Source organism: Rhinatrema bivittatum, chromosome 10, assembly GCF_901001135.1.
Source record: "Rhinatrema bivittatum chromosome 10, aRhiBiv1.1, whole genome shotgun sequence".
In the NCBI taxonomy this organism is placed as follows: Eukaryota; Metazoa; Chordata; class Amphibia; order Gymnophiona; family Rhinatrematidae; genus Rhinatrema; species Rhinatrema bivittatum.
Genome location: NC_042624.1, coordinates 82448216 through 82474394, shown reverse-complemented (window position 1 = coordinate 82474394; position 26179 = coordinate 82448216). Strand labels below are relative to the sequence as shown.

At 41.3% G+C, this 26179-nt stretch overlaps 1 long non-coding RNA gene across 2 annotated transcripts; it reads right to left on the bottom strand.

The window, feature by feature from the left end:
* Nucleotides 1-386: 386 nt before the first annotated feature.
* On the bottom strand, nt 387-18670 carry LOC115100338. 2 transcript variants are annotated; one of them, XR_003859038.1, is made up of 5 exons: nt 18501-18670; nt 16983-17095; nt 12198-12289; nt 7340-7753; nt 387-1241 (listed from the first exon to the last, which is right to left on the bottom strand). It is a non-coding gene; the product is annotated as an uncharacterized LOC115100338 (long non-coding RNA). The 2 variants fall into 2 exon arrangements; XR_003859037.1 differs by lacking the exon at nt 387-1241 and having other exon boundaries at nt 6287-7753.
* Between the last annotated feature and the right edge of the window lie 7509 nt (nt 18671-26179).

Below are 26179 nucleotides of genomic sequence, written 5' to 3'. Positions count from 1 at the left end.
TAGAATGTCTTTCTTTCAATCACCTTACATTCCGATGCAGACATGTATGAGCCTTATCTCTCAAAAATGTTTTAAAAAGCATAGAATATCTAGAAAAAAAGAAAACACTGACACATAATTTTCTAGTATAGCAACTTACAATTTAAAACAAAGGCATTACAACTAAGGGGAAAGAAGTCTGATTATTTTTGAGCCTTCATTCCTAAATCAGTTTATCTCACTGGTATTTCTTTTTATGTAATTTCCCCTCCCCCTGCTTATTTGCTTACTAATATAAAAAGATGTTTCTTCTTAGCCGCTCACATAACCTCTGTTCTACTTCCTTCCCTTTTCCACCTACTTCAAATTCCTACTTCAAATTCCTACTTCAAGTTCCATTCCAGCTTCAAACCAAAATTAGAATCTTTGACCATGTTTTGGATCTCATTGGAATGGCCACTGCCTACCTATGACCGACCATGCTTTATATGCAGTCTTTGCTGGCCAAAGGGACTGGTTGACGTCACAAACATGAAAACAATCCAGGGGCAAAGGCAACATGGCTGGTTTTTTTTTATTCTGATCTTTACTGAACTGTCTAGGCCTATAAAGAGTGCACACAACTTCTCAAGTGACAATCATCATAAGTAATAAGCAGAGCAACTACTTGATACATTTTGAGTGTAATAATAGAGATAAATTGCTTGTGTGCAAGAGAGAGATGGTAGGAAGGCAAGGGCACGTGCATGTACAAGACTGTAAGAATCTGAGATCTGTTATCTATTACAAGCTTCATCATGTATTAATCCATGATAGTATTATCTCATTTACAGTAGATAGCAGAGAGCAACGGTTTACATCCAGAGGTTCTGTCTAGAAAGAATGATCAATCAAGAACTGTTTTATAATCTAAATAAAATTAGCATGACATATAATGCTACTTTGGTGATTGTGAAAAAAACAGCCAGTACACTACCACTGATGTTCTTTATGGACTGGTAATAAGAGAATTTACTAAAAATAATCAGTCAGTATTTGTGCTTTTACACTGTCAATTCAGAAAAGAACAGTAGTCATTCATCTCGTGCAAACAGTACAGCATGTATTTCTAATGTGCCCTGCTATAAAATACTTTGAAATGCTGTGGTATTCATTGCTATGTAATTTCCAGATTTATTAGTATTATGGTTTTTGAGGCAATCAGTAAATGGGATAGTTTCCTATAGTTACCATATATGCTTTGCATCTGACATTTCGGACACCTGAACAAGAGAAAAAAAGATAGCATTTTCACGAGTGATTTTCCTAATATCTTTCCAGAGAATACATTTCAGACAGTAGCTTCATGACAGCTATTACATCCTAACAGAACTGTAATCATTCATTTTAAGGAAGAAATAGTTTTACTGTACCAATTCACAATTCTTCTGACTGAGCACTTGTATTTTTAGTTCTATCTAAAGAAGGTATCTCTGATAGATATATTTATTTACAGTTTCCTATCCCATGGATGCAATGCCAGAATTAACCCATTTAAGTTAAAGCTAGATAAGAATTTAAATCTGCAGCATATTTACTTATTTAAAATATGTATAGTCCACTTATAATAATAAAATCATGTTAAGTGGATTATAATATCAATATAAAACAACAAAAACAATAACAAAAAATAAAATCATATATATATTATAACAAAATACTTATTGAGTCAAAAGCTTCTTGGAATAGTAATGTTTTGAGCATCTTTCTAAAAATTTTCACGTTATGGAGTGAGTGCAATTCCTCAAATAGATCATTCTAGAGTTTGGGCACTATAACAGACAGCGCTTGATTTCAAGTCTCTTGTAGTTGGGTATCCCTTATCACTGGTGTCTCCAACAGTTGCTGGTTGGAAGTTCATAACACATGAGATGGGTAGTAAAACTTAAACATACTGGTTAAATAAATAGGAAAATCATTTTGCAGAGATTTATAAACCAGTGTCAAGGCTTTAAACTTTACACGTTGGAGAATTGGTAACCAACACAGTTGCCTAAGTTGGGGAGTGATGTGCTCTTGCAATGGAGTTTTAGTAATGAGGTAGACTGCCGAGTTTTGCAATAGCTGCAAAACCCATATACAATTTTTCAACAGGCCAACAAACAATGAATTACAATAGTCCATTGTAGTTAAGATAAATGCTTGGACTTTCTCAAAAATTTTAAAGGGATTTCCAAGATAAACTGGTATTTACACAAAGGAAAAAAAAATCTTTAAAAATTACTCCCACCCCATCTGCGGTAAAGTACAAATGTGCACTTTTCCTTATAGGGAAAAAGAGCAGTGCCAGGGACAGGGTTAGAGCAGGCCTGGTAAAACACTCGCCAAGATTTCATTTTAAAATCCTTGTGCTTTTGTTACCCTGCAACCCTGGCCCACCACAGGATTTTCAAAGCAAAACTCTGCAAGGAGTTTCTGTTTGAAAATTGGCTTCCAGGCCCATGTGTACTTTATACCCACAGATATGTAAGTAGCCCAGAGAGTTTCAAAATTGCCCTTTCCAACTGTAAACTGTAATACAATCTGGAAGCCAAAGGGTGACTGTTGCCACTCACGCTCTTGCCTTTTCTCGAAAGCCTGCTGTTCAAAATCACCAAAGAACACAGGATGCATCTCATGCATTGGAATCATTTGTTGGTATGTTTTTCAGGCAAGGACTGTTGTTAATATATCAGCCAAAATCATTAGACAAGACCTCTTATGAGGAGTTGTTAGAACTGATTTCAGATTCATTATTAGTGGCAAATAAGTGGTTGATTTTAGAGGATTTTAACCTCCATGCAGAGTAGCTGGATCATGCAAGGGCAAGAGAATTTTTAACAATAATGAATTTGGATTTGCAGCAACTTGTTAGAGTCCCAACCCATACTGCTAGATACTCCCTAGATTTGGTATTCTCATCTGGCAGAAAGATAGGCCAGCCTATAAATTTGGAACACTGCAAAGAGTAGACATGGAGATATAGATATTTTATCGAGGAAGCAAAGAAGGCCTATGTGATTCACCAATAAGTGAAAACTAAGAACATTCCAAAGAGACTATCTTGGATAGGAGAATGGTAAATCCTCCAACCTCTGAGAACAATAAGTTACTGGGAGAGTTGTCTGGAAAGAATTTTGTGTCATACTTTGTAGAGAAAATTATATCTACAGCATTTATGCAGAGTTTGCAGATTTAGGGGCAGAGATCTCACTGACTTAGCAAGACTTAGAGATAGATGGGGGATGAGCAAGAGTGCGCTGCAGAGGATACTGAGACTAACAAGGAAGAACCTATAATTTTGGAAGTAGATTTACAAGTGGGCTTACAGAAGTCCTTAGAGTTATGGGCAGGCCTGGATAAGGTTAGACTAGAATCGAGACTAGAGATAGGGAAGTTGTTGGACTATAAAAGGCAATGACATGTTGGCTGGAACTTGTCCCTCTCACTTAATAAAGTGTCAGGAGTTAGGTTTAATTCTACTTATAACTCAGTTGTCAATAATAGTCTTATGAAGAACAAAAGTGCAATTCAAATCCTATGGCATAAGGCATTTGAACTAGATGGCAGGGGTGGCAGAAGGAAATTGGAATCTCACCCCCCAAATCTCAAGGAAATGGGAGAAGGGGATAACAAAATTCAGCTAAATAAGGCAGAAAAGAAGTCCAAAAAGAGCAGTAACCTGAAAAAAAGAAGCTGGAAAGGTATGAGCACAAATGCTCATAGTCTGGGCAATAAAATTCCAGACCCGCAAGCCCTAATGATGGAGGCGAATTTAGACAATGTTGCTGTTACAGAGACTTGGTTCATGGATTCGCATGATTGGGATACGGCCATACCGGGCTGTAACTTGTTAAGGAAGGACAGAAAAGGAGGAGGAGCAGCTCTTTATGTCAAAAACAATATCCAAGCAACTGAACTGCAAGGAATGTGGGGTAAAGAAGAAGCATTATGGGCCATCCTAAAAAAAAGATGATGGTGCATCTATTTTTACTGCAGTGGTTTACAGGCCTCTGACTCAAATGGAAGAACTAGACAGAAATGTGGTTGAAGACATCCAAAAGGTGGGAAAGAAGGGAGAAGTTTTGATTGTTGGAGAATTTAATCTGTCAGATGTAGACTGTAGAATAATTTATGCGCAATCTACCAGAAGTAGAGAGATAGTGGATGCCCTGCAAGGGAACTCTGTTCAAACAAATGGTAATGGAACCCATGGGGGGGGGGGGGGGAGTTATACTCAACTTAGTGCTCACTAATGAGGATTATGTCTCTAATGTCCGGGTGGGTGCCCACCTCAGCACCAGTGATCATCAAACGGTATGGTTTGATATCACAAATATGATAAGGAGAAGTCCACATGAAGACCCGACTTCTGAATTTCCAAAATACGGACTTTGCTAAAATAGGGAAGTATCTGGAGGTAGAACTAGAAGACTGGGAGAAAATGAATGAGGTGGAACAACAATGTGCCAAAGTAAAAGGAGCAATTACAAAGGCAACAACTCTACATGTTAGAAAAGTAAACAAAAGCAAGAGAAATAAGAAACCTATCTGGTTCTCAAAAGAGGTGGCTGATAAAATACAAACTAAAAGAACAGCATTCAGGAAATATAAAGGATCCCAAAAAGAGGAACACAGGGAAGAATATCTGGTTGAAACTGAAGGAGACTAAGAAAGAAGACTAAGAAAACTGAAGGAGACTAAGAAAACTGAAGGAGACTAAGAAACTGAAGGAGACTAAGAAAGGTTGACTGTTCCTTCTGTTCATGGTAAAGGCCATGCCTATTTTATACGTTGGTTATAAGTTATATGTAAACCGATGCGATGTGCAAACGGATGTCGGTATATAAAATCATTAAATAAATAAATAAAAGTAATCAAGAAAGAAAAAAGTCAGGTGGAAGAAAGGATTGCCAAAGAGATAAAGCAAGGTGACAAAACATTTTTTAGATACATCCCCTATCAACTCCCTCTCCTCACTCTTTCTGTGCCCTTCTCATCTCACAGCTCTCTGTGCTCCTCCTGAGGCTTGAACTCCCTTTACCTCAGTTCTTTCTCTTCCCACTCCACCTCCAGCGAGACCTCCAACCTTCTCTCTCTCTACCCCCACCAGCTCTCTCTCTCTCTCCGTCTTCTCCTGCCTGTTCAGTTTTCTCTCTGTCTGCGTCTCCTGCCCAGCAATCTTTTTCTCTCTCCTACCTTCCCCCATTCAAGTTGGCCACCTAGCTCGCTCTTTCAGGCCGCACCTGCTCTGCTTCCTCCTGCATCCCTGCACACACACTGGTGCTGCAGATCATCAAGTCCCCCACCCACCACTGCTGTCTCCTCTCTAGGGCTGTACAGAGCAGCGACGCTACAGCTTCCTTTCCAGGCCCAGCATAGGTCAGTACTGCCACAGCTGCAGCCTTCTCTTCGTTTGAGAACACCCGTACACACCACTGCTACAGTCTTCTGGTTCTCCCAGCAAATTCTACAGGGAAATGAAGAATTCTGTGCAGAAGGAGAATAAGAGTCTTCCCAAGTTGCCCCTGCAGAGATTACAACTGCAGAACAAGGCTGTTGACAGGTACTAAGAACAATGACCCAGATAACCCCTATCTTGAGAGAGCTCCGCTGGTTGCTGGTGGAATTTTGTTTAAAGTTGAAGACATTGTCAGTTCTTTTTCAGATGTTTCCATTCATCTACACTCTTATTTGACCAATTTACTCTCACGCTCTATTTAGTTAGTTGATGTATATTCTGCTTTACAGGCACTTGAAAGCGGATTACATTATCCTGGGGAGACCCCATAGGTCATCACAAACAGGCTTTGATGGCCACAAGCTTGGCAATTATAAGGCAACAAGTATTTCGTGCTTTGCACCATTATTTTGTGTACCTCTCAAAGTCAATTTTGAACCAAACTACTTATTGTTTAGAAAGAAAGTAAAAGCATGGTTGTACATGAAATCATTTGGGGCTTAAGGTCAAGGTTCAAACAACACAGATATAAAATTCTCAGTTAAGAGGGTTGGGAATTGAAGCCCAACTGAATTGTTATACAGTGCTTCATCTCATTTCATTTTTCATTTATTTAGCCTATTACTTGCTAATATCTAGAGTACTCTAAGAGAGGTACAACAAAATAAATGTACCATTACAATGGATAGACAATGACAGAACAAATATATAAAATAAGAATTAGAATCAAAACAAAGTAAAAATCATGACAAATCTAAAAAGCCAAATTTGGCTTATTACAAATAAAATTAAAATTGATTAAAATTAATATTGATATTGATAGCAAGACATACAATAAGCAGTAAATACCAATCAGCAAAGATCAAGTAATCAGGTAAAAGCCTGGATGAATAAAAAAGTCTTAACAAGTTTCCTAAACTCTAAGTAATTGCATGACCTCCAAGCCTCACAAGGCAATCAATTCTAGACATCTGGGTCTACACAGAAAAAAGGACATTTCCTTGTGATAGTCAGTCTAATGAGTTTTGGGAAAGTCACTGCCATCAGGGCAACTTGTGATAAATGTAATGGCTGACTAGGTTTATAGTTGTTAAACTGCTATGTTATTTTTTATTTGTTTTCACCATTATTGTACATTTATGTATATTTTTATTTGATTGTTCCTCACTTTGATGCTTTCTGAGAAAGGAGAGTCAATAAGGCCAATAAAATAAATAAATAAGTAAATTTTTCTCATTTTTTTTCTACAAGACCCAGACCTGAGCTCTTTAAATGTTGGCAATGCTCCACCCTAATGATGGTGCTGGACACCATGTAAAAATGCAGGTATCTCATACTCATGCTCCCTGCCTGATGGAAAGAGGATGGCAACCAGGGCTAGCGCTTCCCCCAGCCACCACCCACCCACATCCCTGCAGTTGATCCTCTGGGACCAATATCGCAATGAGAACTGTGCCTGATTGCTTCGCCTCTCAAACCCAGTGAGTCCTTCATGTCTTATCTCCTGTCTTTTTAGGCAAGATGGCCAGTGTCCACATAAAGCTAGGGTGGAAGATTTTTCTCTTTACTCTCCTTTGCATGTATTGGACTCAGTTCATTAACAAGTGTCTTTTTTTGATGTTTATTAAGACTTCCCTAGGTGGTTAACCTTGGATGGTAATTGTGCTGGCTGGCAGACAATGGTGGAGTTATTCCCTTGAAGGGGGCCAGGTGGAAGTGGAGCCAGTCCTTGGGAAGAGGCAAAGTGGCAGTGGAGCTATTTCCTGTGAGGGGGGGGGGGGGCTGATAGAGGTAGAGCCATTCCTCATCAGAACCACCTTGGGAAGGCATGTGGCATCACGGTAACAAATAGGATAGATGTGTTACAACACTCAAACTTACTTGCTTCTTTTTGCTTTAACATTTCCTCTCCTGCCCATCAACAGCACAACTAGTGAACGGGTATTCTCAATTGCAGAGGAACTCATGAGTCCACATCATCCACAGATGGTGACAGAGTTAGTGGAAAAGTTGGGTTTTCTTAAAATACACTTCCCTCTGTTGGTTTCCTGAAAGGTTCATGCATGTGATGGGAGACCTCTGCGCAGCTGTAGTGAACCAATGCCCAGTTTTTGCCCTCATCACCTTGCTGTGTTGTTGACAATTGCCTCACTTGCTGCCATCGCTGCCTTCCATGCTCTTTGTGCCCTGCCTCGCTCCTGATTCAGCGCCTTGCTGTTTTGTTGCACCACTCTGGGATCCTGGCCTGGTCTTCCAACCCTGCTTCTCTCTTGATATTATTTGGGTGTTTTGTCTCTAAAAACAAAATAAAACAAAAAAGTAAAAACCTTTTCCTCTCACCCTACATCTTTCCTTTTTCAGCACCTTGCTGTGTTACTCTGCCACGGCTACTAGCCAACCTGCTCCTGGTCCTCTCATGGTCACTTGGAGAACTCCTGCCGCTGCTGTTACTGTTTGCTTTTCTCACAGTACCTTATGGTATTTATGCCAATGATGATGGGTGCCTTTTGCCCCTCTCACTATGCCTTGAAGTGTTGATGCCATATCCATGAGTCTATGACTTGGAGCTTTCGTGCCAATGTGCAGTTTGCCACATCTCTCACTCCCAATTCATTGGGATTTTGATGCTACTGTGCTACTTGCCATAGCCCTCAGTTCATGTCTTAGGATTTTGATGCCTCTGTTATTGCTGCCCTGCCCATAAATCTACACCATGGGGGTTTTGATATCTCTGTGCTATTTGCCATACCCCTGCCCTGTACCTTTTCTCGTCCTGCTATATCTGTTTTGAGAGACAGCAACCAGAATTACACACAGAATTCCAGGTGTGGTCACTCCATGGAGCAATATAGAGGTGATTTTATATTTTTTGTTTTATTCTCCATTCCCTTCCTAATAATTCCTAACATTCTGTTTGCTTTTGTGACCGCCATGGATTTCAATGTATTGTCCATGTTAACACCTAGATCCTTTTCATAATTTTCCTGGGTGGTGACTTCTAATATGGAGCGTCATATTGTGTAACTATAGTTTAAATTATTTTGCCGTAAATGTATCACTTTACAAATGTTCACATTCAATTTCATCTGGATGTCCAGTCTCGCAAGGTCCTCCTGCAATTTCTCACAATCCATTTGTGATTTAACAACTTGAAATAATTTTGTGTAATCTGAAAATCTGATCATCTCATTCGTTGTTCCCTTTTCCAGATATAATAATAAATATATGAAAAAACGCCAGTCCCAGTACAGATCCCTGGCGTATTCCATTTATCTTCCTCCAATGACAAAATTGAACATTCAGTCCTACTCTCTGTTTGCTATTTTTTAACCAGTTCTCAATCCACAATAGGATATTGCCTCCTATTCCATGACTTTTGTATTTTTTTCAGGGAGTCTTTCATGAGGGACTTTGTCAAATGCCTTTTGAACATCCAGATACACCATATCTAATGGGTCACAATTATTCACATGTTTATTAACCCCTTCAAAAAATATAGTAGTGTGGTGGAACAAGACTTTCTTTGAGTAAATCCATGTTGGATATTTCCCATTAAGCATGTCTTTCTATATGTTCTGTAATTTTGTTCTTTAGAAAAGTTTATATGATTTTTCCTGACACTGATGTCAGGATCAGCATCTAATGTTTCCCAGGTCACCTCTGGAGCCCCCTTTAAAGATTGGCGTTGCATTGGCCATTCTCCAGTCTTCAGGTACAATAGATAGGTTGCAAATTACTAGTAATAGGTCTTCAATTTCATTTTTTAGTTCTTTCAGAACTTGGGGGTCAATTCCATCTGGTCCAGGTGATTGGCTACTCTTTAGTTTGTCAATTCATCTTATTATATCTGCCAGCTTCATCTTGATTTGTTTCAATTCTTCCAAATCATCACAATTAAATAACATTTCCAGCACAGGTATCTCCCTAATATCCTTTTCCATAAACACTGAAATAATTCATTTAGTCTTTCTGCTATGGCTTTGTCTTCCCTTTTACCCTTCAATCTAACAGTCCAACTGACTCCCTTACAGGCTTCCCACTTTGGATATATTTGAAAAAGTTTTTATTATGAAACTTTTCCTCTACGGCAAGTTTTTTCAAATTCTCTTTTTGCCTGCGTTATCAATGTTTTGCATTGAATTTGCCATGCTTATGCTTTTTCTATTTTGTTCATTTGGATCCTTTTTTCATTTTTTTGAAAGAAGTTAATTTGGTTATAATAGCCTCTTTCATCTTACCTTTAACTATAGTGGTAATCATTTCACCTTCCTTCCTCCTTTTTTAATGAATGGAATACATCTGGTCTGGGCTTCCAATAAGATAATTTTAAACAATATCCATGGCTGATATAAACTCTTAACCTTTCCAGTTGTACCTTTTAGATTTTTTGTAGATATTTTCCTCATTTTATCAATTTCTCCCTTTTGAAACTTAAATTCTAGAATAGTTTTCCTTAATGTCCTCCCTCCAAAACTCATTGTTTTGGTGAAATATATGCTGTGTTAACCTCTGTGCATAAACAAATTAGATCAGTTTTGGAACTACTATAGATTGATTAGCTGCTTTATTGAGACATCCACAAACAAGAACAATTCACAGGGACTACTGTGAAATGAAAAATTAGCTGAAGTTTAGTTATACATCAATCAATCTGTCATGGCAGAACCTTAAACCAAACAATTGCAGAATATGTGGAGTGTAGCACAATTGAGTCAGTCCTTACAGTTTCTTTAATGTCATATCTTTTTTCGAAAGACTCCTCAGTTTAAAATGGATAAGGTAATACAATTCACTTGATAGCCCCGGTAGGCACATGCAGTCTGGCCCTTATCTAGGCCCTGCAGTGGGAAAGATCTAGCTGGTGCACCTTGATGTCATCAGCGTGGCTGGGTATTTAAACCCTAGCCACGCTCCAGCCCGATGCCTCAGCAGCAGGTTCCCTGCAGCCTTGCAGTGTGTTTCTCCTATTCCTCATCCATCCTGGTCCCTCATCTGCCTGATCTCCTGGAATTGAGTACTACTATGGACCTTGACTACTCTTTGCTCACTGCCTGTCCTAACCCTCGACCTGAATCTGGTAACCATCTATTCACTACTCACTCTAACCTTAGTCCATGGCATGAACACTAGCTGTCAATGTGGGCCTAGTAGGTTCGCCTACTAGACTGTGTCAACCATGCCATAGCACAAGGGATCACAACAGTGACATTGTTCATTTCATTTTGTTTTATTCATTTCATTTCCTTCTGACAAAAACCACTCTGAAAGCACTGGGAGAGGGTAAGTGCTTACCTAAATCCCAGCAGGGATGTTTAGTGTCAGAGGGAATGGGGAAGGATCTGGGAATGGGGAGCAGCCAGGGACATTGGGACTGTGAGTGGGTGGGAAGGCTGGGGTGTGGGGGGTATCCAATTGTAATTTTTATAATGATCCAGAAAGGGGTGGGGATCTGAACTGTGGACTCCGGAACTTTATATTTAAATTTAGGAGGGGTTTGGGGGTGTATGGTCCAGCAGGGCCCTATGTGAGATTTGGGAAGGAGTCAGGCTGCAGGGCCCTTTACATCCTTTTTTTTTTCTCTACAGTGCTACTTAACTAGATATCTTTTGAAGATATCCACTGAAATAACAAGTTATCCAGCCACACAATGCCAGATAATTTCAGACCTGCTCTGAAGTAAGTCTAAATTATCCAGCTAATTTAGCCAGATAGAACTGAAAACTGGCTAAGGCCTGGATTTTCTAAGATCGCAGGCCTTTATGAATCACGCGGTACCGGGGGCAGGGAGGCGAAGCAGGGGGAGGGCCGGCTTTCGCACCCAATAGCACCACCGTGAAAGGTGGTGCTATTGGGCACACTGCTGGCAGCGATAAGGTGTCCTACCTTTTCACCATCAGCGAAGTTGTCGCGGTGTCCACCCCAACTCCTCCTCTTCTGGTGTGGACTCCGCCCTGACTTAGATCTCGCACGCGAAAAGGGACTTTTCACATGCGAAAAGTCCCTTTTCGCGTGGTATCCCTTTGGAAAATAACCCCCTAAGTAAGCAGATAACTTAGGTACATCCCAGAATGTCTCTTTTTTATCTGGCTAAAATCTAGCCAGATGAGTGGCTCATTATTCAAAAACTTGCTATTTAAATAGATAACTTGTGAGTTATTTGTTTAAGTGACGTTGAATATTGACCTCTTATTAACCAGGTGACTCTGTGAAATAAAACACTTATCTCTAAGAGCAAGTTAGAAGAAATTGAATCTACTTTTTGGGATTGCCCACTGTCAAGAACAGGATGCTGAGCTCGATGGACCTTTGTTCTGACCAGCATGGCATGTCTCATGTTCTTCCATATTAAGGGAAATGAAAGCCTTGCACAGAAACATTTACAACAGCACTTTTGTTGTTGTTGTCCTGTATCTATGGTCATATTATCCTTTCCAGTACTGGTAGGAGAAGATAATATTAGTTGTTCAGTTTAAACATATGCAACAGAATCTTGTCATTTACCTTCAGCTTCATTCATTTAAGACTTAGTTTTACTGTTTATCTGCACAAATCAGAGAACCTCCTTTTGGGTTATTCAGAAATAAGGTCACTAATACACACAATTATAACATGCTGATAATATCAGCAAAGTCAGTGTTAATGACAAAGTAACAGAATAGCGCAGGGTGTCAGTACTATTCAAATCAGTTCTCAGCTGTACAAAATGTCAAACAGGGTAAAATGTGGCAAACACTCTCACCGTCTGTCTCTCAGTGCATCTGTTCCTACAAATCCTTTCACTTTTTATTAAACACTGTATTCAGCGTCTGTGCCGGGTGACCGTTCGGTACCCTGCAAAAGAGCACAGGACTGATGGTCATGTTGAAAAACATAATCTTTGTTTTATGCACAGAGCATGGATTATTTAAAGGGCAAAGAGGATCAATAATCCACGAATGAAATTAAGCAGCATGCATATTAGTTGGAGCAGAGCATTGATTTCATGTAAAAGGAGAAAGCTGAATTAGAGAATCTGTGATAATTGTGGTTTATCCATCACCAAATACCTTGTACTCTTCACATTAATGGAACTAAATTTTTAAAAAGTACATTTTGGCATAGTTATTTATTATAAAGCTGGTATGCTTATAAGAAACATACAAAAAGGCAGACTGACAGACACTGAACATGAAAGCAGATATGGACCATAAGGACCATCGAGTCTGCTCAGTTTACTTTCTCTTGTAATGCTGTATGCTCCAGATGATCTCTAGCTTTTGCTTCACTTTTTCCCAATCCCAGTGCTTATCTCATGCTTTCTCAGATTCAGTAACTGTTTTTGTCCCCTGAGAGGCTGTTCCATGCATCTACCTCCCTTTCCTTGAAGAAATGTTTTCTGTTACTCCTAAGTCTATCTCCTTTAAACATCTTGTTCTAGAAGTTTCTTTCCTCTGACAAATGTTTCCTTTTTGTGCATTGTTCGTACCTTCGAGGTATCTGCATGCCTCAATCATATCCCCTCTCTTTCTGTCCTTTCCTCTAGAGCATACATATGAAACCCACCTCCCAAGGGAGATGGAGGTTAAAGAGCATGCTACCATTTAAGTGAACTGCAGCAGAGGAAAAAAAAAAAAAAGAGGACAATGTAGCTAAATAACATGAGCCACCAGCCCAGGAAACCCAGAATGAGATTGAAAAGGTTGCCAGACTTCTTACTATGAAGGTGCTTAAAAGACCATTGAATAGATGAGTGACATACAAAACAGAGGTCATCAAAAACATCATCTCATAATTATATTTTATAACATATTTTTTTTTTACTTTATAACATTTTTTTACATCTGTAATAATTATTGCGATTGGACCATGTACAAATCACGTACACATTATCCAAAATGCTTTAAGAAAACATTTATCTCTAACATTTTAAATATTCTACTCAGAAAATATCTGGACTCATACATACCTCATACACACATACCCATATTACCCACCATATACCTATAAACCCACATGATTTAAAATATACAAAAAAAATAATAAACTGTATTTCCTTCAAAATACAATATTTTGTATATGATTAAATAATGTTCATATAAAAAAATATTGTATTTTGAAGGAAATACAGTTTTTTATTATTTTTTGTATATTTTAATCATGTGGGTTTTATAGTTATATGTGGGTAATATGGGTATGTGTGTATGAAGTATGAATGAGGGTTAAGCATGAGTCCAGATATTTTCTGGGTAGAATATTTAAAATGTCTTCTTAAAGCATTTTGGATAATGTGTACGTGATTTGTACATGTTCCAATCGCAATAATTATTACAGATGTGAAAAAATATGTTATAAAGTAAAAAAAAACATTATAAAATAAAAGATAATTATGAGATGATGTTTTTGCTGACCTCTGTTTTGTATGTCACTGTTTTATGTATTATCAGAGGATATGCATGTAATTTATACCTACACTGAATAGATGATTCAGAGACTCAGGAAGTAAATTTGCATGTCACAGCCCCCTGGATTACTATTGGTAACTTGCAGTGAAATATCACTTTAAATCAAAGGATAGCAAAATCCTAAATTACAGAGCTGTGACTGGAAAAGTCCTACATTGGAGAATTCTGAATGAGAAGGATTTATGAGAGAAATATACTGAAAAAACAGTCTTAGAAAGCAAACAGATTCTCACCCTGACTATCAAGGGGAGTCAGACCCTTGAGTACCCATTTCTCAAACAACAGAAAAAAAAAAGGCCAAATAGGATGGAAGCATATGCACACAATCTCTTCCCATGGTCCTGCCTGGGTCTTGGCCTTTTGGCTGAGAAAAGGTGACCCATCCATCCTGGGTAACAGTGAATGACTGGCCATGAGCTTAGTGGAGCTAAAATCACTGAAAGCTGTGGATGGCCTGAATCACTGAATGCTATACAAGTCATGAGCCTAGCGGAGCTGCAAACAAGCCAGGGAAAACCCTCCTACCAAAGGAGAAGAACTGAAGGTCAGAGGCAGATCTGGAGGTGGAGCAGTCCCCCAGGAGGAAAGGGACCCCAACAGCAAACTGAGTGGTCTCCCAGGAAGATGTGGACCCCAGTGGCAGGTTCAAAGGTGCAGTTGTGGTCCCCAGGAAGGTGTGAACCTGACCAGCATTCCAGGAGGTGGAGTCAGGTCCCCCAGGAGGGTGTGGACCCCAGCAACAGACTGGGAGGTAGAGTCAGGGCCCCAGGAGTGCATGGACCCCAGCATTGACATGGACATTTCAGTGGAGCGGAAGTGACACCGAGGAGATGGCAGCAGTTTAAATAAAATCAGATGAGCAGAAAGGCTAAAAGTCCCAAGATGATATAATCAAACTAAATCACCGTGAATCATGATTTTTTTGTCTTATTAGTTAGACCTCATACATGGGCATAGATATCAATGCTAATTTGCAAAGACTTTTTGTGTCGAGAGTATAATCATAGATCCAGAATGAATTTTTTATGCTCAGTGAAATCACCATCCATTTGTGATGTAAAATTAAAAGTATTTCATAATTTCTCATTTTCATTTGTAATATGTAATAATAAAGCTACTTAGCTTAATATGTACAAAGAAATGCCTTTAAGTCCAGGATCGAGAGGCTTGAGATGTGAGCCTGACATGGATCGTGTTTCAGCAAACTGCCTTCTTCAAGGGGCCGAATATATCTGCAAATAGTATATTAATAGTGATGCAGAAAGATTTTGTACAGCATTAACCAACACTCAACAAGGCAGTACTAATGTTATGAGGCTTCAGCGGCATTTTTTCCAGCCAGTAATGTGTTTCCTCTACCAGAGGCGCCGCACATGTGCCATTTTTAAAGGGACAATAAACCACTTGTAACAGGTATTTTCTATGGACAGCAGGTCATTCAGTCACTGATGGGGTACGTCATCTGACGGCATCAAGTTGGCCTGATCTATAGCTGAAACTTCTGGAATCATCCCACACCTGCACAGTAGGTCAGCACCCAGGACCGTTAGATGCTGCATACTCCTCCCTCCTCAGTCAATATGATAACTGAGAAGAGAACACAAAAAAGAAAATGCAAGGCAAGAGGGCTGTTGGAGAGCAGATGTTCTGGGGAGGAGGGTAGAAAAGTGTGACTGATTATCCTGCTGTCCATGGAAAATACCTGTTACAAGTGAGAAACTTCACTTTTTCTATGAAGAAGTGGGACATCAGTCACAGATGGGATTCCCTAGCTGAGAAGTCCCAGATGCTCTTAGACAAGGAGGACAGAAGAGGAAAAAGAGGAGTTGGAAGCAAAACATCATGAAGACAATAATGCTTAGAAAATAGCTTCTGCTATTACTAGCATCAGTAGCATGGGATATACTTAGTTTTTGGGTACTTGCCAGGTACTTGTAGCTTGGATTGGCCACTGTTGGAAACAGGATGCTGGGCTTGATGGACTTAGTATGGCATTTTCTTATGTTCAAACGTGTGGCGGGAAAACTACGTTGCCACCTTACAAATGCCAAGGATAGGACAGAGCCTAGAAAAGCGGTGCTAGAGGCCCAAGCATCAACCTGGTGAGCCATGACATGACCAGGAGAAAAGTGAGTGAAAGTAGAATAGCAGAAATGAGTTCAAGAAGTGAGCCAGCAAGACAAAGTTTGTATGAGAAACAGAAAAGCCAGGTCTATTAGGGTCATAGGCCATAAATAGCTGGGAGCACTATGGAGGCATACCTCCTCTGGGGATGCCTGTGGAAGAGGTGAAAGTGCAGGACTGCTGTAGGTAAAACATGGACACCACCTTGGGTAGGAATCTTGGATGATTTTGCTGGACCACCTTGACTGGAAAGTACTCTAGGTAGGGGGTATAAATAACCAATGCCTGGAATTCGCAGATCCTGTGAGTCAAAGTCACTGCAATGAGAAAGATCACTTTCCAAGTGAAGACATTTGGTGAGGCAGACTCCAAAGGTTCAAAGGAAGTTGATTGTAGTCCACCCCACCAAGGTAAGTCCCTTTTCACTCTAGTAGCCGCAACTCCCGCAGTGACTCCAAGGATCCTCCGGTCCTGGTGGACCTCACCCATATCCCACACAAAGCACATCGCTCACCTCTGGGTCAACCATACACCATGGAGAGCGACCATGGCTCATTTCTGGCATTCTCTTATGAGTTGAGAGCAACCACTTCTGCCCATGCTTCCACCTCCTCTTCAGGGTACAGAGACTCTGAGTCAGGCTTCTTCTTCTGGGTAGACCAAATTACCCACCTCCTGTTTCCTTCTCTGACAGGGTTCCAGTTCACAGTATAGATTCCACAGCTGGCAGTGAGATGCCTCCATTTGAAAGAGTATGCATCTCCTGCCCTTGCAAATAGGTATAAGAGCAATTCTGAGCCACAATCCAGGAAGGCATGGTATTTGAAAGGTACCGCAACATCTGTTTACTTACACACAGCACAGAGTAAAGGCCCATGGAACTAAAGCAAACACAATAAAATTAAATAGGCAAAACAAATCAGAAAGCACACAATTCTGGCTTTTGTATCATGATATACCTGTGTCGTCTGCTCGCCTGCTCTCCCCCTTCATGCTGAAAGCACCAGGAGACTCGATGAAATTTCACACAAGACCATGATGGCAGCAGACGGGCTGAAGCACCCATTACATTCTATAGGAAAAGAGAAACTCTCAAAATGTTTTAATACACTTAAAAAAAAACCCCTGCATTTAATACAAAATATAGCACAACTAGCACAACTTTAGATAAAAAATAAGTGTGCCAAGCCCATGGAGTCAGTAAAATCTTTTTTTTTTCCTGCACTTTATTTCTTCTCCATTTTTGGGCTTTCAACTCAGTTGTAACCAGGGAGGCCATGCACCAGTGCTTCTTCTGGAACCCTGAAATCATGGGCCCTCAGTCCAGCCACTAGGACTTACCATTATATGATGGCTAATTCCCACCCCCCTCTGCAGAGGAACAGAACCCAGGTGCCTTTGCATGGTAGTATTCAACAATGCTACTGCACCACTAGGCTGACCCTTTGTCAAAAACATTTGATGATGAGTCCTAAGAAAACAAGGATTTATAAATAGATCATTTACTGTACTGTTTCTGGGCTTTTTGGCAGTCCCTGTCACTGGGGATTACAAACTGGCAAAAAGTCATTGCAGACATTTTGGGACAAATTCTGTACTCACTCAAGAAGATGTCCTCATGAATCTATCACGATGAAACACTGAGCTCACCTAGTAATTTTTTGTGTTAAAGCTTCTCCCAGCTGGAATTCTGCTTACCTCCATATTCAGATTATGGCTATTGATGGCTCATTAATTTGCCCAGTAACTACCAGTCCTACTTTCTGGACAGTCTGGCAACTTCATGTAAACAAGGAAAAAAACACACAGTTCACAGAGGACCTTTAAACCTGGAAAGGTGCTGAATCCAAAACAATAGACAGGGCTTAAATTAAAGCAAACAAATTAATCACAGCTTCACACATCTCTCCTGCTTCCTTCCTATCAGTAAATGGTCCATGGACACAGGTTCAATATGACACCAACATAATTTAATCCTGGGGTTTTCCCGTGTGGGAGAAATTCCATCTGTATAGGTTAGATTTGACCCAAATCTTTGTCTAGCTTTAGTAAGGATTGACCTTAGCTCTGCAGATCACAGTATGAGTGTTGAGAAGACACAAAGCAGAGTTGAAACAAGATCTCGGAAAAGAAATGATAGCTCGTCTGTTCTTTGAGAACATCATGCTGACACAAAATTGTGATTTTTATTAATGTCACTCTGGATGAGACTGAGCAAGCATCTTTCATCCAGGCCAGAGAAATGGTACTACAATCATAGCCTTGTGAAGATTAGGATACCTGCTGTATAACATTACAAAATAGTGATCTCTGCATGCAATGAAAACCAAAATACACAAAATTACCGCCACACACGTAACACATTCTAGCTTCTCTCTCATATCATGTATTAGAGAACACCAGACAAACATAGAAGATATAAAAAGCAATCCTGACACAGATCTTCCTTGGGAATACTATGTATAATAATACTGTACCTGCCTGCTGCGGTTCCACTTGAGTCCTCATAACAGTGTCATGGTAACATGAATCTTGATATGAATGAATCCACGATTTTACACAAATCATCAGTTTTGCAATTTTGTACAACCGTACCCCACTATATTTATCCAAATCAAAAGCAGAATCGGGGTATGCTTGCTAGATTAAGATTTCATGATCCCTGAAGAGTGAAGCACAAAGAAATTAGTAGAAGGGCAGATGAGATGGCTTGAGAATCTGAAGATCATGTAAGATATCAGTGCAGTTCAGCTACACCAGTGGGGAGTAATTGTTCTGGGTACTGGATTATTTTTTATAGAGTGAGCACAAATTTCAGAATGGATAGCCAAGAGGATCCTTAATGGGTATGAGAAGACGACTCTTTTTTTTGCATGCTGTACAATTTTTGGCTTATAGAGTGGCACCTGATTAGTGAGTTACAGGTATGACAAGTAAAAGAGAAGCAGGAAGAGTTTTAAATGGCTGCTCTCACTTCTGGAGGCTCAGTTCATTCAAACGGAGCTGCATTCCCCCCCCCCAGACAGCGCTATTTTAGAAAACAGCCTCAGAAGCTCGGATCCCTTTGATATGGGGAGTGCAATTTTCAAAGCCATTTACACAGATGAATATTGATTTACCCCAGTAAAGCAGCCATCTGAAAATGGCCCTCCCTCAATACAGCTAAAGGTCTTGTAGTCACCTTTAAAGGAGGCATTCCCGGGGCATTTGTTTAGCTGGAGAGGGGAGGACAATAACGGGCTTAGACTGTATTTTCAAATCTACTGTACATGGGTATTTCCCATAAATAAAAGTACCCACACAAAATCCAGGTACATATCTCTGTGGGTACTTTGTACCCACGATAACTTTCAAATACTTTTCTTTGGAAAATAGGAGGGGTTTTTTTCTCTATAGGCAAAGAATGGGAGAAAAACCTTAGTATATTGGGCCTCAAGTTACGGAAAGCAGATTGCAAGATATGCAACTCATAGGATGAATCCTGAAAGGTCAAAATTCTTGTTCGCTAATGTACCACTGTAGTAAAATGGTATTCTCCACCCACAGCATTGCAGTTGGAGAACTCATACTTACTTGGCGAAACCCAGCATAAAATACGTAAAATTAAAGGAGGCTATTCCAGATCACAGTATGAGTGTTGAGAATAGCCTCCCATTGTTTATTCGCAAGGTAGAGGATTATAAGAATTTTAGGAAGCTCTTAGAAACATTTATTTCAAGATGCTTTTGCGCAATGTGATTAAGTTATCGTGAGCGATTCTCCGTATGTTTTATAAGTTAAAATATTTAATGATAATGCTTTGCTGTTTGATTTTGATTTTATTTGAAGTATTGAATGCCTTTGTTGAATATATTGTATTATTTTGTGGTGGTTTTATGTGCTCTCTTACTGTAATACACCTAGAACAGGCCTTGGCAATAGGCAGAATATAAATTATTGTAAATAAATAAATAAATATGTTTTCAATCAAGAGGTCCTATCTCCCTTCAAGCAGGAATAATCTACCAGTTAATATTTTTTATTTACTAAATAGTCAAAAGATTTCTGTACCTCCTTATTAAAAAATGTTGAACTCTTCTTCATTTGAAATAAGACTTCACCAGCTGAAACAATATCTGAAAAGAATCTACTGTTCTCCAAGACTAATAAGGCAAAAAAGATATAGTTGCACTGGAGAAGGTACAGAAAAGGGCAACCAAAATGATAAAGGGGATGGAACAGCTCCCCTATGAGGAAAGGTTATAGAGGTTAGGGCTGTTCAGCTTAGAGAAGAGATTGCTGAGGGGAGATATGATAGAGGTCTTTAAAATCATGAGAGATCTAGAATGGGTAAATGTGAATCGGTTATTTACACTTTCGAATAATAGGACTAGGGGCACTCCATGAAGTTAGCAAATAGCACATTTAAAACTAATTGGAGAAAATTCTTTTTCACTCAACGCACAATTAAGCTCTGGAATTTGTTGCTAGAGGATGTGGTTAGTGTAGCTGGGTTTAAAAAAGGTTTGGATAAGTCCCTGGAGGAAAAATCCATTAACTGCTATTGATCAAGTTGACTTAGGAGATAGCCACTGCTATTAATGACATCAGTAGGATGGGATCTACTTAGTGTTTGGGTACTTGCAGGTAATTGTAGCCTGGATTGGCCATTGTTGAAAACAGGATGTTGGGCTTGATGCTCCTTGGTCTGACCCAGTATTACAATTTCTTATATTCTTATATTCTTAAAAGAAACTCCATAATCCTTAGGCAAACAAAGCATTAATCCTGTGTTAGCATCACAGCTGCAGAGGTTACACTCACAGCCTGATCTCCTCAGAAGAGAACATGACTAGAGTACCATGATAGGCTGCCATTTGGAAACAGTTGACTAATATCAACTAAGCAGAGTTTTCCAGAAAATAAGAATTGAGAAATTTAAAAAAAATAAAAAAATAGTTTATTTAAAGGTTGTCCCAGTAGCTCAGTTGCTAAGTGCTGTGGACGGCTAAGTACCAGGTGACTGCTTCAATACATGGGTCAGATGTTCTACTCCTCAGGTCAACAAGGGCAGAGGCAGCATTAGCATTCATAGCCTCCAAGGGATGAGGATGGGAGGAGTCATGGTTATTGCTCAATAGGGATGTGCATTTATTAAAAACAAATGAGGTTATTTTTGGTTTGCTCTGAATGAAACAAACTTGAAAATAGCCACCTACAAAGATGCCTGAAAACTGCCAAGTATTCATACCACCTTTAAAAATAAAGGGGGAGGGGCCTCCAGCTGGGTTTCCCTCATAAGCATATGCCAAAGCTGGGGACCCTTCTCCCTGGCCCCCAGTCACTCCCTTCCCATGGCTGCCGGTAAGAGAATTTTAAGGGCCAGAGCAAGGTACACTCACTCCAGTCCAGCAACTGCATCTTTAATAATGGTGGTGGTCACCTGGATCACAGTCGCAAAATGACATCACTTTGGCACCTGTCTCCAGTGTGGTTGGTGCCATTATTCCCCCCGCTCCCCCCCAATGTGGAGAAAAGTATCCATGCTGTCCTTAGCAAGCTTACTTTTCCCTGTGAGGAAAAGGGGCTGCACCAGGGGTAGGGTTAGAGCGGGTCCAGTAAAGTTGATGGAGGAATTTCATTTTTTTTTAATCACCATGCATACCTTATCTGCAAATTATCTACTTGCACCTGCAAAACTTACCTGCATGTGCAAAGGGTCTTAGGCCTCATGAAAGAGTGGCAAGGGGTGGCAAATGCCACCTCATATAAATGGCTTGCCACTCCTTAGTCACCCTAGTTTCAGACAGGGTTGTCGGCTGCCTGTTCAGTCAATGCTGGCGCCTCTCTGACCCTCCCTTGGCACACAGTTCAAACATCATCTGAACACAGAAGGGACAGAAGAGGACCCCCATCCCATGGCAGCTGAAAACTAAGCCCACCAGGGCCGCCACAGACCCCCATCTTGCGGTGGCCAAAGAAAAGGACTGGCAAGGTCCATTTAAAACGGGCTGGAAGAGAGGGGGAGACCTTGATTGTGTATGTGTGAGAGAGAGAAAGAGCCTGTGCGTGTGTGAGTGTGTGAGAGAGAGAGAGAGAGAGAGAGAAACCTCTGAATGAGCATGGTGTGTGAGTGATCATGTGCAAGTGTGTGCATGTGGGAGAGAGAGAAGGAAAATAAAGATTGTGCACCCTCCCCCTTCCCCAAGTAATCCAGAACAATCTCCGGATGACCAGAAATATAAAGTTCCCCACTGAAGATTTTATTTTAGCCCTATTAGTTTTAATTATTGGATATTATTTGATGTGCCTGCTGTTTTCAAATATTTTGCTGGTTTTGTACATTTTTTAAATTGTAATTATCGGTTCTATTTATAATTTATGGTCTGTTTATTCTATTGGTGAGGATGTAATCTGTGTTCTGCATGCCTGACCGAAGTGAGGTGTTCTGCTAGTGTGTAGTTTCTGTGAGGAGACCTATAGCTGTCTAGCTTGTTCTGTTTTCCTAATAAGTGTAGTGGTGTATTAGGGCCTGGTGTAATATTTCCAGTTCTTCATAGGCTGGGTTGTGACTGAGTCCTTGGAGTTAATGCTGTTTTGGTATGACAGGTTTGCTGTCTAGGTTCTAAGTTTTTATTTGTTAGAGCTTTGTTTTACTTCACAAAGCATCTGGCAACGGAAGGTGTTTGTGCTGCTGTTACTGAGATGACAACAGAATTTGAAAGTATGTTTTGTTGTTTTTTTTTGCATGGTGAATTACAAGGATCAGCATCCAAGGACCTTTGTTGGAGGGCTTTCTGTGGATGCAGATTGTATTACAGAACTGGAGATGCAGGATTTATTTTGAAATTATGTCCCTTTCTATACAGACTTCACTCTCATATCTGCAACCCCACCCTGGTGTGCCTATCCTGCACGGGTGGGGCCATAAAAGAATTTGTTTCTCTTTGGGGCGGGAACCACTCACCGGTTAAGCTCTCTCTCAGTCTCTCTTACTTCCAGGGCCAGATCCTTTCTAGGTGGGGGTGGGGGAGATTTCCTTCCAGGGCCCAATGTGACGGGGGTGACCTTTTTACACATACCCGTGATCCCTTGGGAGAGGGGACTTATCTTCCTTGTTGATGCAGTGAGTGCAAAAGAAAAACCCTGGAGACACCAAGTTAGGGTCCAAAATTAAAGTCTTTACTGTTCAGACAATGGTGATGAATGGCACAATAACTCACAGGCCGATACAGTAAGGAGTGGTAGGAGGAGGTGCATTAGTGCCGGGCGCACCAGCGTTCGCCGCACGCACAGTCCGGATCACCTACCGCTCGATACTGTATTAAAATTGCATGCAAATACTAGCCGCGTCCAACGCGCATCCATGAAGCGCAATCCATTTTACTGTATAGGCACTTATACAGCGCCTATACAGTATCCTGGGTGCGCTGGTACCTGTCATTTCAAATGACATTTGAAATGATAGGTACCAGGAAGTGGATACAGGAGAAGGGCTGACTGACCCCCTAACTCCTCCCCCTCCAGGACTCCTTCCTCTCAACAGGCCAGGCCATCCTCCCCCTGAGCCCAAGCCACCCCCTGACTCCCCCCCTAACTCCCCCCAAACTTTCCGCCAGCCCCCGCTCACCTGCCCTGGCCGCGTCCATCTCCCGCACCGACAGCTCCGGAGCAGCCCCAGTCCTCTCTCCCCTCCTCCCGGGGGCAGCCGGCGGTGGCGAGAGCGGCTTCGGCAGCCCGGGGCGGATCGGGCGCGCCCCATGGCTCCCTATTCTCTAAAAGGTAATGCGTGCACGCCGTGACCTCGGACGTCGCACGCAGTGACCTGAGCGCCCGGCTGGACGTCCGAGGTCACGGCGTGCACGCATTACCTTTTAGAGAATAGGGAGCCATGGGGCGCGCCCGATCCGCCCCGGGCTGCCGAAGCTGCTCTCGCCACCGCCGGCTGCCCCCGGGAGGAGGGGAGAGAGGACTGGGGCTGCTCCAGAGCTGTCAGTGCGGGAGATGGGCGCGGCCAGGGCAGGTGAGCGGGGGCTGGCGGAAAGTTTGCTTGGTCTTGTCCCAGGGAGTTAGGGGGTCAGGCAGTGAAGCAGGGCTGGCTGGGGCTGCTCCGTGGCCCGTGAAATTTCATCTCGGCTTGCCTGACGCTCCACACTAATGCAGGGGTAGGGGTAGGCGGTAAATTAGCAGGTTAAACGCGCGGCAAAACTGCAGGTTTAAAAAGTGATAATCGGGCCACATGTTACTATATGGGAGGGAATAGCTAATCCGATCGTTTACATCTCATATACATGCCATGGGTGGAAAGGGTTACCCGTTGATTTAAAGAGGCGGTAAGGATGGGTTAAAGGGGATAGTGAATCACGGGTTGGACTAACACGGCCAAATTGTGAGTAGAAAGCGGGTTAGAAGCAGGGTAACTGCGGCCGCACTTTACTGTATTGGCCTGTCAATCTGCAGCACCACAGAATTCTCTCTTCCGGCCCATTCCTCTTTCCCTCTGTCTGTGCAGGACTCACATATCAGGGACTGGGGAACATCCACTCTCCAGGGCTTGGTTAAGTGGTGCTCCCAGGTGAGCAGGGTCACTTTACAGTGGCCAAAAAAAAAAAAAAAACCCTCTTCCGATCAGATAAAAACGTTTAAATGTCTATGCCACAGAGAGTAATCTTCTCTTTCTCTCCCCAAGGTAGTGATGGACAAACTGAATAGTGATTGACAAACTGAAGAGTAGTAAATCACCTGGACTGGATACTATACACCCCAGAGTTCTGAAGGAACTCAAAAATGAAATTTCAGACCTATTAGTAAAAATTTGTAAACTATCATTAAAATCATCCATTGTACCTGAAGAGTGGAGGATAGCTATTGTAACCCCAATATTTAAAAAGGGCTTGTTTACCTGATTAATGAGGCTTCGATGGAGAAGGTACAGAGAAGGGCGACCAAAATGATAAAGGGAATGGAACAGCTCCCCTATGAGGAAAGACTAAAGAGGTTAGGGCTTTTCAGCTTGGAGAAGAGACGGCTGAGGGGGGATATGATAGAGGTATTTAAAATCATGAGAGGTCTAGAACAGGTAGATCTGAATCGGTTATTTACTCTTTCGGATAGTAGAAAGACTAGGGGGCACTCCATGAAGTTAGCATGGGGCACATTTAAAACTAATCGGAGAAAGTTCTTTTTTACTCAACGCACAATTAAACTCTGGAATTTGTTGTCAGAGGATGTGGTTAGTGCAGTTAGTATAGCTGAGTTTAAAAAAGGATTGGATAAGTTCTTGGAGGAGAAGTCCATTACCTGCTATTAAGCTGACTTAGAAAATAGCCACTGCTATTACTAGCAACAGTAACATGGAATAGGCTTAGTTTTTGGGTACTTGCTAGGTTCTTATGGCCTGGATTGGCCACTGTTGGAAACAGGATGCTGGGCTTGATGGACCCTTGGTCTGACCCAGCATGGCATGTTCTTATGGGTGTCCACAGTGATTTTGTTTCCCTTTCTCACAGTTAGCAGATCATCTGGATCTCTTTGGTTCTTACACAGTCTCTTTATTTCTTCATTCTGGATCCCTGATGGGAGGGATCCCCTTGACGCAAGCAGCTCTCTTTGCTTCAAACTGGAAGGAAGGGCAACCAAGACTGGCTCAATGAAATCAGGCTGTTTTCCCCAACAGAATTAAACACCAGGGATCCTCCTCACAATGGGTCACCACCACTTCAGGGGCAGGTCTTCTCTATCTCTTGATATCCCAGACTACAGGAGTCCCCATCCCCTAAGTCTAAGAAAGGCCCAGATGTCCAGTGAGGCTCCTACCACTTAAAATCTTAAAAAAAAAAAAAAAAGACCCAGAGGGAAAATCCTAACCAACCAGTCAGTGGACTGGATAAGGAAACCCTTCCCGACCCTGGAACCCAGGGCTTGACTGTGTCCTCTGACTGGCCTGAAAAAAACAACTCAAGCAAAACCCCTTTCTGCCTCCAAAATCTGAGCAAACCTAAAGCTCTCTGTAGGGAGCTGCTCTATGGACTCTCTAGGGGGACAACCATTCCAGACCCCTCAAAGGGAGGGGCTGAATTTGAATGGTACCTCCCCACACAGTAATCTGCATTCTCTCAGGCTCACTCGGGTCTTAATGGTGATATAACTGAAGGGTCCATCACATATCCATACAGAA